Source organism: Otolemur garnettii, unplaced genomic scaffold (assembly GCF_000181295.1).
Source record: "Otolemur garnettii isolate 467f Iridium unplaced genomic scaffold, OtoGar3 scaffold00003, whole genome shotgun sequence".
In the NCBI taxonomy this organism is placed as follows: Eukaryota; Metazoa; Chordata; class Mammalia; order Primates; family Galagidae; genus Otolemur; species Otolemur garnettii.
The window spans coordinates 29,290,497-29,301,788 of NW_003852398.1; the positions used below are offsets into that span (position 1 = coordinate 29,290,497).

The 11,292-nt window shown below is 39.5% G+C and overlaps 1 protein-coding gene across 5 annotated transcripts in view; it reads left to right on the top strand.

The window, feature by feature from the left end:
- The window catches only part of PPP2R2B (protein phosphatase 2 regulatory subunit Bbeta), a 495,801-nt gene that overhangs the window by 145,766 nt on the left and 338,743 nt on the right, over positions 1-11,292 (top strand). The window lies entirely within an intron of this gene.

The following is an 11,292-nucleotide window of genomic DNA, read 5'->3' on the forward strand; positions in this document are numbered from 1 at the left end:
GCTGGCGCCTTAGCTGCTTGATCTACAGGCGCCGAGCCTAAAGTGAATTTCTTAATTGAACACAATAATTGATAGACAGCAAGGAGTAAGACTTTTTTTTTTTTGGCCCTGACGCTCATATACATTGCTGTCCAAGGAATGACCCTGAGCTAAGGCAGGGACATGGTGAAAACAACACAAACACAGGCGATGACAGTCCAGAAGAGCATACAGTAAGGATCAAAGAGCAGCACCAGCGAACACCAGCATGGCTGCTCAGATGAGTGAATGAAGTCAGTGTGTTTACTTGCGAACAAATGTGGCTGAGAACGCTACTGTGTGTAGCATACACTATCACATATTTGCTATGTGAACTCATTCATTTGCTTCATTTATCTTGAATGCCAGTCAGATCTTGGGTTTGGCTACGGGAGTACAACTACAACCAAGACAGGTAAGAATGAAGGGAAATCACTTGCTTTATAGCTCTCTGCCATTCTTTCCCCAGAATATATCCTTGAAATCCTTTGACCAACTAACTATATGAGACCTCATGTACCCTCAAAGAGATAGAACATTCTCTGAGTAGTCAAAAAAAAAAAGAAAAAAGAGGAAAAAGAAGCAATTACAACCAATATCTGGTTCTAATTTCCTTTGACATTCTTCTGGGTTGGAAAGAACTTAAATAACTTAAAACTTTAAATGCCTTTTTAAAATATTAACCTTTTGGGCGGCGCCTATGGCTCAAAGGAGTAGGGTGCTGGCCCCATATGCTAGAGGTGGCGGGTTCAAACCCAGCCCCAGCCAAAAACCACCACCAAAAAAAAAAGTATCCATACATCTTTTGTTATGGATAATGTGATGTTTGATAACAGATTTTAAGGACCAACAGTTCATCAGATATTATACAAACCACTTCAAAGTATATAAAATCATTGATTTCCTTTAGAGACATGCTGTCTTCAAGGAACTTTCAGTTTTAGGGAAAAGTAGTTGGCCCCAAAGTGAAAGTAGTGAGTCTTACCAGTCCAGCTTCTAAAACCAGGTCTCCTTCATTATCCCTCGAGGGTAAGAACCACTCAGAGTATTGACACATTATGTTGCTTTTGGTAAAGAGGTTCATGATACTAAGGGATAAGTAAAGAAAGATATAGTAATAGTATTAAGGGCAGCACCCATAGCTTAGTGGGCAGGGTGCTGGCCACATACCCCAAGGCTAGCAAGTTCAAACCCTGCTCGGGCCAGCTAAAGCAACAATGACAACTGCAACAACAACAACAACAATAACAACAAAAATAGCTGGGCATTGTAGCAGGTGCCTGTAGTCTCAGCTACTTGGGAGGCTGAGGCAAGAAAATCGCTTGAGCCCAAGAATTTGAGGTTTCTGTGAGCTGTGATGCCACAGCACTCTACTGAGGGTGACATAGTGAGACTCTGTCTCAAAAAAAAAAAAATAGTGTTGAGAAGGTCTTTGTTTTTGTTAATGATTTGTAAATATTAGCAAGAAGACAAGCACAAGAATTTGAGAACAAGGACAGTGATTTTTGCTATAATCAGAATATAGCCCAATATATGGACACATAAACAGTATCTGGAAAGGAACAAAAGGGCAGTGAATCTTGGAGTCAGTCATTAAGGAAATGTAATTATTAGATCTTATTTCTTTCTGATTTTGCACTTAAACTTGACAACTAAACTCCGAGTAGAGGAATAGCACCTTCATGACAGAGACTTACTGCCCAGTGCTGAAATTCTGCATAGTGGTCCTTGTTATGAAGGAACAGTATGTCGTGCATGCATGCGTGTGCATGGTCGTGTGTGTTGGAAGGGATGACTTGTTTAGATGGAGCAGGAAAGGATGATGTATGAATGAGAGAGAGTGAGGCACGCAAAGGGTTGTGGGAAGAACATTTGAGTCGAATGCCAGGGTGAGCAATTTGGATTCTACTCTGAGTGCAAGGGGAAGACTTTGGAGGATTTTAAGTAGAAGAATGGAGTGATCTAATCTACATTCTCTAAAAATATTTTTGTCTGGCTACTTGGCAAAGTAGAGCAGATTTCAAGGGGCAAAAAATGGAAGCAGAAAAACCAGTAGGAAAGCTGTTGTGAGGCCAGATGAAAGATGATGGTGGCATGGACCAGACTGGTGGTAGTGAAGACAGATAGGGACATATTGGAGGATTATGTAGTACACAGAACCATAGGATTTGCTGTTAAAATAGAAAGGAAACCATAGGATTTGCTGTAGAAAATAGAAGAGGGAATTGGGTGCTTTTTAACTGGGACATCTTTATGTAAATGGCCTTCGTGGAAGCCACTGTTGATTCTATTGCTGAGAGTAGAGGACTGGTGAGGGAGATATTTTTGAGCTAGAGAGAGGATTTAAGTACCCAGAACCCAAATTACACCACACAAGATGTGTCAATTCCTACTAAGTCTCTTTGGAGCTCCCGTTTGGGCTGCCAAAGCTGCTTTCTGCATCATCGATAGCTAAAGGAAATGGCTTTGTCCATAAAACCAGATCCTGTATTTACTCGTCAGTATACAACTTTTCTTCTTTGCCAGTGTCCCCATCTATTGATGGTTTATCCTTAAATCAGGGCCAACCTGGCCAACCACTTTTTTTTCTTTGCAACAACAGCTTTCTTTCCACCATATGGATGCCTAATTGGTTCTCAGATGATAAGTCCTTTCTTTTAGCTGATTATGCCAGGATATCAAACTCAGAGATAGTTACAGACACAGACTAAAGTTAAAGATCACCAGAGATCAGACAGGGTGACATACAGATAATGACATACAGATCATTAACTTTGGGATGTGACCTTTACGTAAGTTGTAATGAGGTGCTGGCATGCATTTGTGTAAACTGCCGCCACCCTAACCACCGCTTCCCAGAGGGCCCCAGGGATGGTTTCCTCTGAGCCCAAGTTACACAATCTTGACAAACAGAAACCACGTGGCCTCCATTTCGCACTTCATCTTGGTCAAGATAGAAGGTCTTCTTTAGGGGGAAGAGAAAATATCCTGCAATAAATCTTTAAAAGTATGTCGTAACATTCAAAATGTCAATATTAGCTTAAAATTATTGCATCGTTTTCTGAAATAATGATTTGTGCAAGGAAAATCATGAATTATAATTAATGTACATATGAATTAAAGTCCACTTTCAAAGAAACCTTTTTTCTTTTAAACATTGGAAATTAAATATTTATACCTGTTATGATTCCATGTATGCATAGTTAACATTGCCTCTCAAAGCCATCTGCTCTCCCCCTATGTCATTTTCTCTGCTGATTCTTTATAACCTTATATATTTTGGGGGGAAGGGTTGTATGTTTTTGTTTTTAAGACAGTTTCACTCTGTTTCCCTGGATAGAGTGCTGTGGTGTGTTCATAGCTTATAGCAACCTCAAACTTCTGAACTCAAGAGATTCTCTTACCTCAGCCTCCTGAGTACCTGGGACAATAGGCACACACACACACACACACAAAACACACAACTAGTTTTTCCATTTTAGTAGAGTTGGGGTCTTGCTCTTGCTCAGGCTGGTCTTGAACTTTTGAACTCAAGCAATCCACCTGACTTGGCCTTCCAAAGTGCTAGGATTAAAGGTGTGCGCCACTGTGCCTCATTTATAACCTTATATATTTAGAGTTGGGTTGTCCTAGATTAAGAATCCTACCAAAGATTTCATGAGTGGAGAGTGAACCAAGTCCATTTCAGTAGACTACACAAAGGAAATGGGGAGTAAATAGTCTCGTGGCTTTAAGGATCTTCCCTTACAGTTTAATTCATTAGAGGATTAGGAGTTTAGTTTGTAGTCAAGTTTAGCTTGAACTTGAATAGCGAGTGGTAACAGATGTCTATTTTATTTATTTAAATATGGTGAAGTTCCCCAAATTCTTCATGTCTCACTTGAATTTCACCTTTTCAAAATAGAGGTGAATGTACAAATCAAGGACCATTCCCTGTGGGGTTATCAGGTAAGGGTACATGGGAAGGCAGGAGGCTGAGCAAGTTGTTTTAATGTGATAGATTCAGGAAAAAAAAAAAAATGAAACAAGGAAATCCAAGAATACAGAGGCCTAAAATGCAAAAATAATTTCAGTCATTCCTAGAAACATATATTGGCCTTTACTTAGTTTTCCATTTTTACTAAACAGAGAACTTCCTCGAATGCTCCTGCTTGAGGTGTAGTTTAAAAGTTTGGACTAAAATTGTCAGTCTCCTGGGAGAGGGTAAGCCCCACCACTTCCTCCTCGTCTTTCTCAAACATAGGACAATACCCTATGAAGACGACCTCTTCCAAAGCACCTAAGCTTTCCCTCTGCCTTCTCCCACTGTCCTGAGTAGGCAATAATAGTAATGTTAACAAGAAGAAGCATTTATTGAACATTGCTTTTGTTTTAAGCACCTGACTGTCTCTTCCAGCCAAATGTAAACTCAGTCTTTCTTCAGAACATCTTACCTTCATGAGCAGACAGGGCCTCTCCATAAGACAACTACATTCCTAGGATGACCTAAAATAAAGCATTAGGCAAGTATCTGCTTATAGGGATGAACATGTGATATGTTTAGGAAACTTTTCTGCCTGTTGGATGAGAGTTTCTTGGATATAGACAGTTACGAACATACCTGCCCAGAGGACCAGGGGACTTGTCTGTCTTTTTCATACAATATTTCCATACCAAGGTACTTGGCACATTGGAAGGAGTTACTAATAAGTGCCTATTTTGAACGAATAAGTGGATAAATGAACAAATGAACAGTTAAAAGAACAAAAGTGAACTATGTCAACTCTTTTCAAATGTACAAAACACTTGTTTATCCCCCATTTCTTCTCTCAGAATCTTCATTTTCTCCCCTTCACTCTCCACATGTATAACTCCTAACTCACACTTCAGGTATTAGCTCAGAAAGTCCCCTCACTCAGGAGGCGAACACTGATTCCTCCAATAATATGATCACTCTCCTTAGGGTATCTTGTACCTCTCTTAAGAGATATAATTACACTTTCTTAAATCAGAGCTTTGGTTAAATGACCTACCTCTCTCCACAATGCTCAAAAAACCACTACATATAGGAAGCATACCTTTATTCACCATATTTACCAAACCAACCTTAGCATCCTAAGTTGGTATCCAGTCTAGGCATTTGGGCTCACTAGGAGAAAAAACAGGCAGTAGGAACTGTTAATGCAAAAGGCAATTGTCTTCCATGTGAAGTAGTACACGCCCTGTCCCTGGCAAGGATCGCCCTATCAAGGATAGAGCAGTGGCAATATTATTTTTATATCTTTCATTAAACAATTAGTGCACCCGCTGATTACATGCTATTCTGATAGTGATAAATTGCCGGTTAACACAGAAAGAATCCTTGCCCTCTGGAAACTTAACCTCTAGTACAATAGAGAGCTGGTAATCAAATAATCAGACAAATAAAGACCTAAGTACCAATGTGATTTATTTTCAAAGTCAAGAAATTCTCAGACTGATCTGATCTAAGCTCTAAGGAAATGATGAATGACATATCATACAAAGAATGAAGTAGAGTTAACTATGCGAAAGGGATAGAAAAGCATTTTAGTCTGGGAATGGCCTACACGAGGCCCCGTGGCAGGAGGGATATAGAGCATGATGCATTTAGGAACCCAACAGAAGATCGACCAGTGTGATTGGAGGACAGAGATTTTCAGGAAATCAGAGCAGTACACAGGGCCAGACTATGCAGTAAAACAGTCATGATTTTGTACTTTGTTCTAAAAAAAAAAAAAGAAGAAAGAAAGAAACTACTGAAAGTCTTAAAGTAACATGAAGAAGTTGTATAATGCAATATATTATAAATAGTAATACCATTGAGCATTTAATGAGTGCTCACTAAGTACACCGGGCAATGTGCTAGATGCTTATTTCTTTTCATCCTCACTGCACACCACGAAGAAGGCTGCTATTATCAGCATCCTCTGGAGATGACAGAACAGATGTTCAGAGATCAGGGCCAGGACCAGAGTGAAGCAAGCTACAAGTCTAGGGCACAAAATTTAAGGAAGGATGCACTCACTCCAGGGTTGTGTGAGGGCTGACCCTGTACTAGCACAACCCTGCGAGTGAGTACCTCCTGGAATTTTTCCCTTGAGGCACCCCATTAGTCCCATCCTTGCCTCAGCTATGGGTTAAGTAACCTATTCTGGGCATTGTAGCTCATAAATGATCAAACTAGCTTTTGAATTCTCAGCTGTATAGCTCTTTAAAATTGTTTCTATCTCTAAAAGTTTCTGAAATTCTAAGTGAGCACTCTGCTGTCCTCATTATTAAGCTCCCATAGAAATGAAATTATTTGCAATGAAAGATTAAACTTCATATGAGACTTCAAATTGTAAATAGCTGGACTCAGCCAAAATGAATGCAGAGAATGGAAACTGATAAATTATAGGATTCATCCCATGGAATGGAATATCTCAACATTATTCAGAAGATGAGAAAGAATGAGTCAAATATTTTTAAAGTAAACAGGGTTTTCCTATTAATTTTAAGCCAATGAAATGAAAATTAAATCTTCTAGCCGCAATTAGATAAATGGATGTCAATCAAATATGAAACTGCCAAAGAAATTAGCCATGGGGTAGCCTTTAATCTATTTGAGCTTTTTTGTAGGATGCTAGGAATGTAATCTGCTATCAGCACAGGTATGATTGAATTATTAATAATATTGTGCAAGGCCACCTAGAAACCAGTGCTTGGGGACTCTTAAATCTATTCTAATTGAAACAGAGAATCAGCAGACTGGAAAAGACCCTGACTCTTCTCCAGATATGTCACAGGATGTGACACAGAGGACACGTGGGGTTTGCAACACAGGGGCAGCTGCAAGCTGACCTCTTGGCAAATTTAATCTGCAAATGGGTTCCTGTTTAAGATAGTTAATGCCTTCCATTATTATGGAGGCTTCAGTATTTTGGAAAGGCTGTTTAAAAATATTTCATGCCAGGTAATTATGCAGATTGCCTAGCTAACAGGAAGATTATGGATGCAAATAAATCAGATTTTGAAATGAAGGGCTTTACTGACCTCTTAAGAGGACAGTAATATGTGCATAATGGTGAGGAAAATACTCCCAGATCACCAGGACAAGAAAAGGGCACATTGTCATTCCTTAAAATGCTGTGGTTAGAATAAAAATCCAGAAGCGAGTGAACTGAATTCAAGAACTGCTTCACTTGCTATTAAGTTAGCCCTTCTTTCCTCTGGTCTCCATGTAGGGGAATTTCATGGTCTAGGAGGATGGAGGGGTTCCTCATGGGACCTTGAGTAAGTCACTTAATCCCTCAGTGTAAATTTCCACTGTGGGAATAGCTGGTAGTCAGAAGCAGCTGGGGTCACTCACCCTGCGGCTTTCTGTGACCTCCTGTCACCCTTTCCTTGCCCCAAGGGGAATCTTCTCCCACTATTGCTTCTGCATGGACCATCTGCTAACTCTCTGGTGACTGCCTCCAGGAGTTGATCTGAAACATCTTAAAGTGAACTTAGGTTTAAAAATGTAGGTTTTATATGAGAGGAACCTAGAATTGAATCCTAAGGTCTGACGCTCACTAGTATATGCTCCAGAGAAGTTCCCCAACAGGTTATCAGATACTTCAACCAACAAGGGAAGGACAAAGATATGGAACTTACAGGGCCGAGATCTCTAAGCTTACTCAACTGACAAAGCCCTTAGTATCCCATTAACTGTTTAACAGAGCCCCTATGTCAAAGAAATATAGGCAAAAAAAAAAAAGAAGAAAGAAAGAAAGAAAGAAAACCTTACTAGGTATTTACATTCAAACAAATTACTAGCCTTTTGAAAAGAAATAGATCAGGCACAGTGGCTCCATGCCTATGGTCCCAGCACTTGGGGGTAGAGGGGGCAGAGGATTGTCTGAGCTCACCAAGACCAGCCTGAGCAAGGGTGAGACCTTTGTCTCTAAAAAATAGCTGGGCATTGTGGTGATACCTTGGGACACTGAGGCAAGAGAATGGCATGAGCCCAAGCGTTTGAGGTTGCTGTGAGCTATGACATCATGGCACTCGACTCAGCTCAACAAAGTAGGATTCTGTCTCAAAAAAGAGAAAAAAAAAGAGAATATATATTAAGTGAAAAAACAATAATTTCACTTAATTTTTAAGTAAGCACATACATCCTAATGGAATGTGTGTGCCTGTTGAGTGCTACACAATTTATTGAATTTGGAATCAGATTTTCTCTTCCACTGTGACTTTTGTACCACACTTGTTTCCATCACAGCAACTGCTGAAAAACAAGCTTTACAAAGATAACACACATAAGCACAGTCTAATGTTGAAACTGTGATTTCCCTCAGGCTAATAGTTTGCATGATATCCGGCACAAGTGTTTCTCTCAAAAATTTAAAATTTCTCAAGACAGCCCTGTGACTTTGCTGTGATGCCCCAAGGTGCCTGAGGCCACTTTAGGAACCAAGTTATAGGTGTCACGTCATTTGATTTTGGAGGATGAACTATGTGAAAGCAGGTAAAGAATCTGGCTTTGGGTATGTCCCTAACCTGGCACTTGCTACTGTTCTTCTGTTCAACCGGTTTTCTGTAGGTAATATGGATTAATAAGGAAGAAAAACATGTTTTTTTTTTTTTTTTTAGGGAATCAAACGCTGCCAACACTTGATCAGCCATTTTGAACGCCTAACAAAGCACTGCCTATTACAAAATGAAATGCATGCCCATAAGAACCTCACAATTAGGACACAATAGTGAATGACTCACAATTAAGTAATAAAGTGGTACAGGATTTCAAGGGAGTAGAAAATGAGAGTGGTATGAGGGGAGGCAGGCGCTATCTGGGCCGTGACAGATGAACAGCATTTACAAGGGGTGAGGGAGGAGGGGTCTCTCAAATAAGGGAACTTGGCCTCCCCGCCCCCATGCTTTCCACATGCAGCCAATGGGTTGGCTTCTGGGAGGATATTCAAACCCACCCTGTCCTTAGTGTCTTCTCCAACTTGGTGAAGACCAGAGCGCTCACAGATGCTGTTGTGGACTTAGCCTCTTGTAAGGGCGTTAACTCTGCAAACATTCTTTGCCTATTGCATACATGAAATTTCCATCATAGGAATGTGAGCTGAACCCTGAGCACACTCGGATGGAAAATATTCATTTCATCCAGTATTCCCTGAAGAAGCCCTGGGAGGAAGAGCTGCTTAGACGGAACTCCAGGAAGATGCACAGAGATAGAATAAAAGATGCCGTCATAATAGTTCAGCAACTCACTTGTGCAAAAACACAGCTTTATTTTTTGGTTTAACTTCTACTTCAGCTGATCGTAGAACACGTGGTCCAGCCAAGTCATACTAATCTAATCATTGTCAGGCCCTTTTTTTTTTTTTTTAAACTGAGAATTTAGTCTCTAAACATTCAATTTTACTCCCACAAATGCCTCCTTTACCTTCCCTCTTTGCTATCACAGTGGCATCCTGAGCTCTTCTCTGTCTTCCCAGAAATCCCCTGGGGTGTATCTCATCTTCCTGCTTTCTGTCTGGGCCTCATCCCTGCACTGCCCCTTTCCAGCCTAGTTCCTCTTGTCTAGGGCTCCAGCTGTAACTCGTCTTGTCTGGTCTTTGATGTGGACTGTCTTTTTTATCTTAACCTGCTGGGTGAGATGTAATTGACACTTCATAAAATTTTCTACTTTTAAATGTACGATTCAATAAGTTTTGACAAGGGCGTACAGTGTCATAACCATCACCACAGTCATGATGTAGAACAGAGCTGTCTGCCAGAAACATAATGGGATCCACACTCGAATTCAGATTTTCCAGTGACTACATTTTTAAAAAAGCATTAGAAATATACATGTATCAAAATATCATTCAATATCCCATAGATGTATACAACTATTAAGTGCCAACCCAAAAATAAAGGGGGAAAAGTATAAGAAACTGGTGAAGTTCATTTTAATAACATTTTATTTAACTTAATATAGCCACATAGCATCATGTTAACATGTAAGAACATAAAAATACATTTTTTCACATCATTTCTTTGACATAGCCCAGTTCAGATAATACATTTTTATCAGAAACGTTTGATTTGTATTTAGATCTTACAAAACTCACAGGTGAAAAACAGACTCAAACACCCAACGTGTTTCAAACCTATTTACAAGTTTTCCATTACAATCTTTAATTTTTATTAAATTTGATTAAATTTAAGTTATATATAATTTAAAGCTCAGTAGCCACATGTGGCTTGGGAGCTTCCATATTGAGCAGCACAGAGAACATTTCTATTGCCCCAAAGAGTGATCTCCTGCTCATTTGAAAACAATCCCATTCTCCCATTGTTGGGCACTTGCATGCAACAATCTGTCATTGGTCTCTGTCTTTGCCTTTTCTATTATGGCTTATCAATGAAATAAGACAGCACCAAGCCTTTTATTTTTCACTCCTTTCAGTTACTGCATTGCTTGTAAGATTGATCTGTGTTGGAATTACCAGTAGTTATTTCCTTTTAATTGATTTGTGGTATGACATTGTACAGATGCACGGCACCATTCACGAACTGGTGGGCATCTGGATTGTTCCAGTTTGAGGCTACTATGAAAAAAGCTGTTATGCATATTCAACTGTAAACTTTTTGTGGACATATGTTTTTTCTCCCTCATAAATATCTAGGAGCAGATTGAATGGTGTGTGTTTAATTTTATAGGGAACTACCACATAGTTTCCCAAACGCCATCTTGGATTCCCACCAGCAGATAGAATTCTACTGGTTCCACATGCTCACTAGTGCTTGACAGTTAGTTTTAGCATTTCTAGCAGGACTGCAGTGGTATTTCATTGTGGTTTTAAGTTGCACTTCCCTTGTGATTAAAATGTTAAACATATTTTCAGGTTTTTGCCCTTTATCTATCTTCTTTGATGAGGTGTCTGTCCAAATATTTAGCCCCTATTTTTATCAGGTTTTCTTTCAATTATTAAATTGTAACAATTGTTTTAAATAGACTCAATATATAAGTTCTTTATCAAATATATTTTATATGTATTTTCTCTGGTCTTGTCTTGGGTATGACTTGTACATGCCTGGTTCCTTATGTGAACATTAGTTTGCTGGTGCCAACTATGGTCTTGTCATGGCCTCCAGTACCACATCTGTGTACTCATTTTGATTCCTGGTACCTTTGCGTTCACCAGCGTGTTCTCAACTGCTACCTTTCTCTCAGGGATCTGTAGTCAATCTTAGCAGTCTCTTTCATAATTAGCCTGTACTGAGGCTTCAGGATTTCTTTTCTTTTTTTTTTTT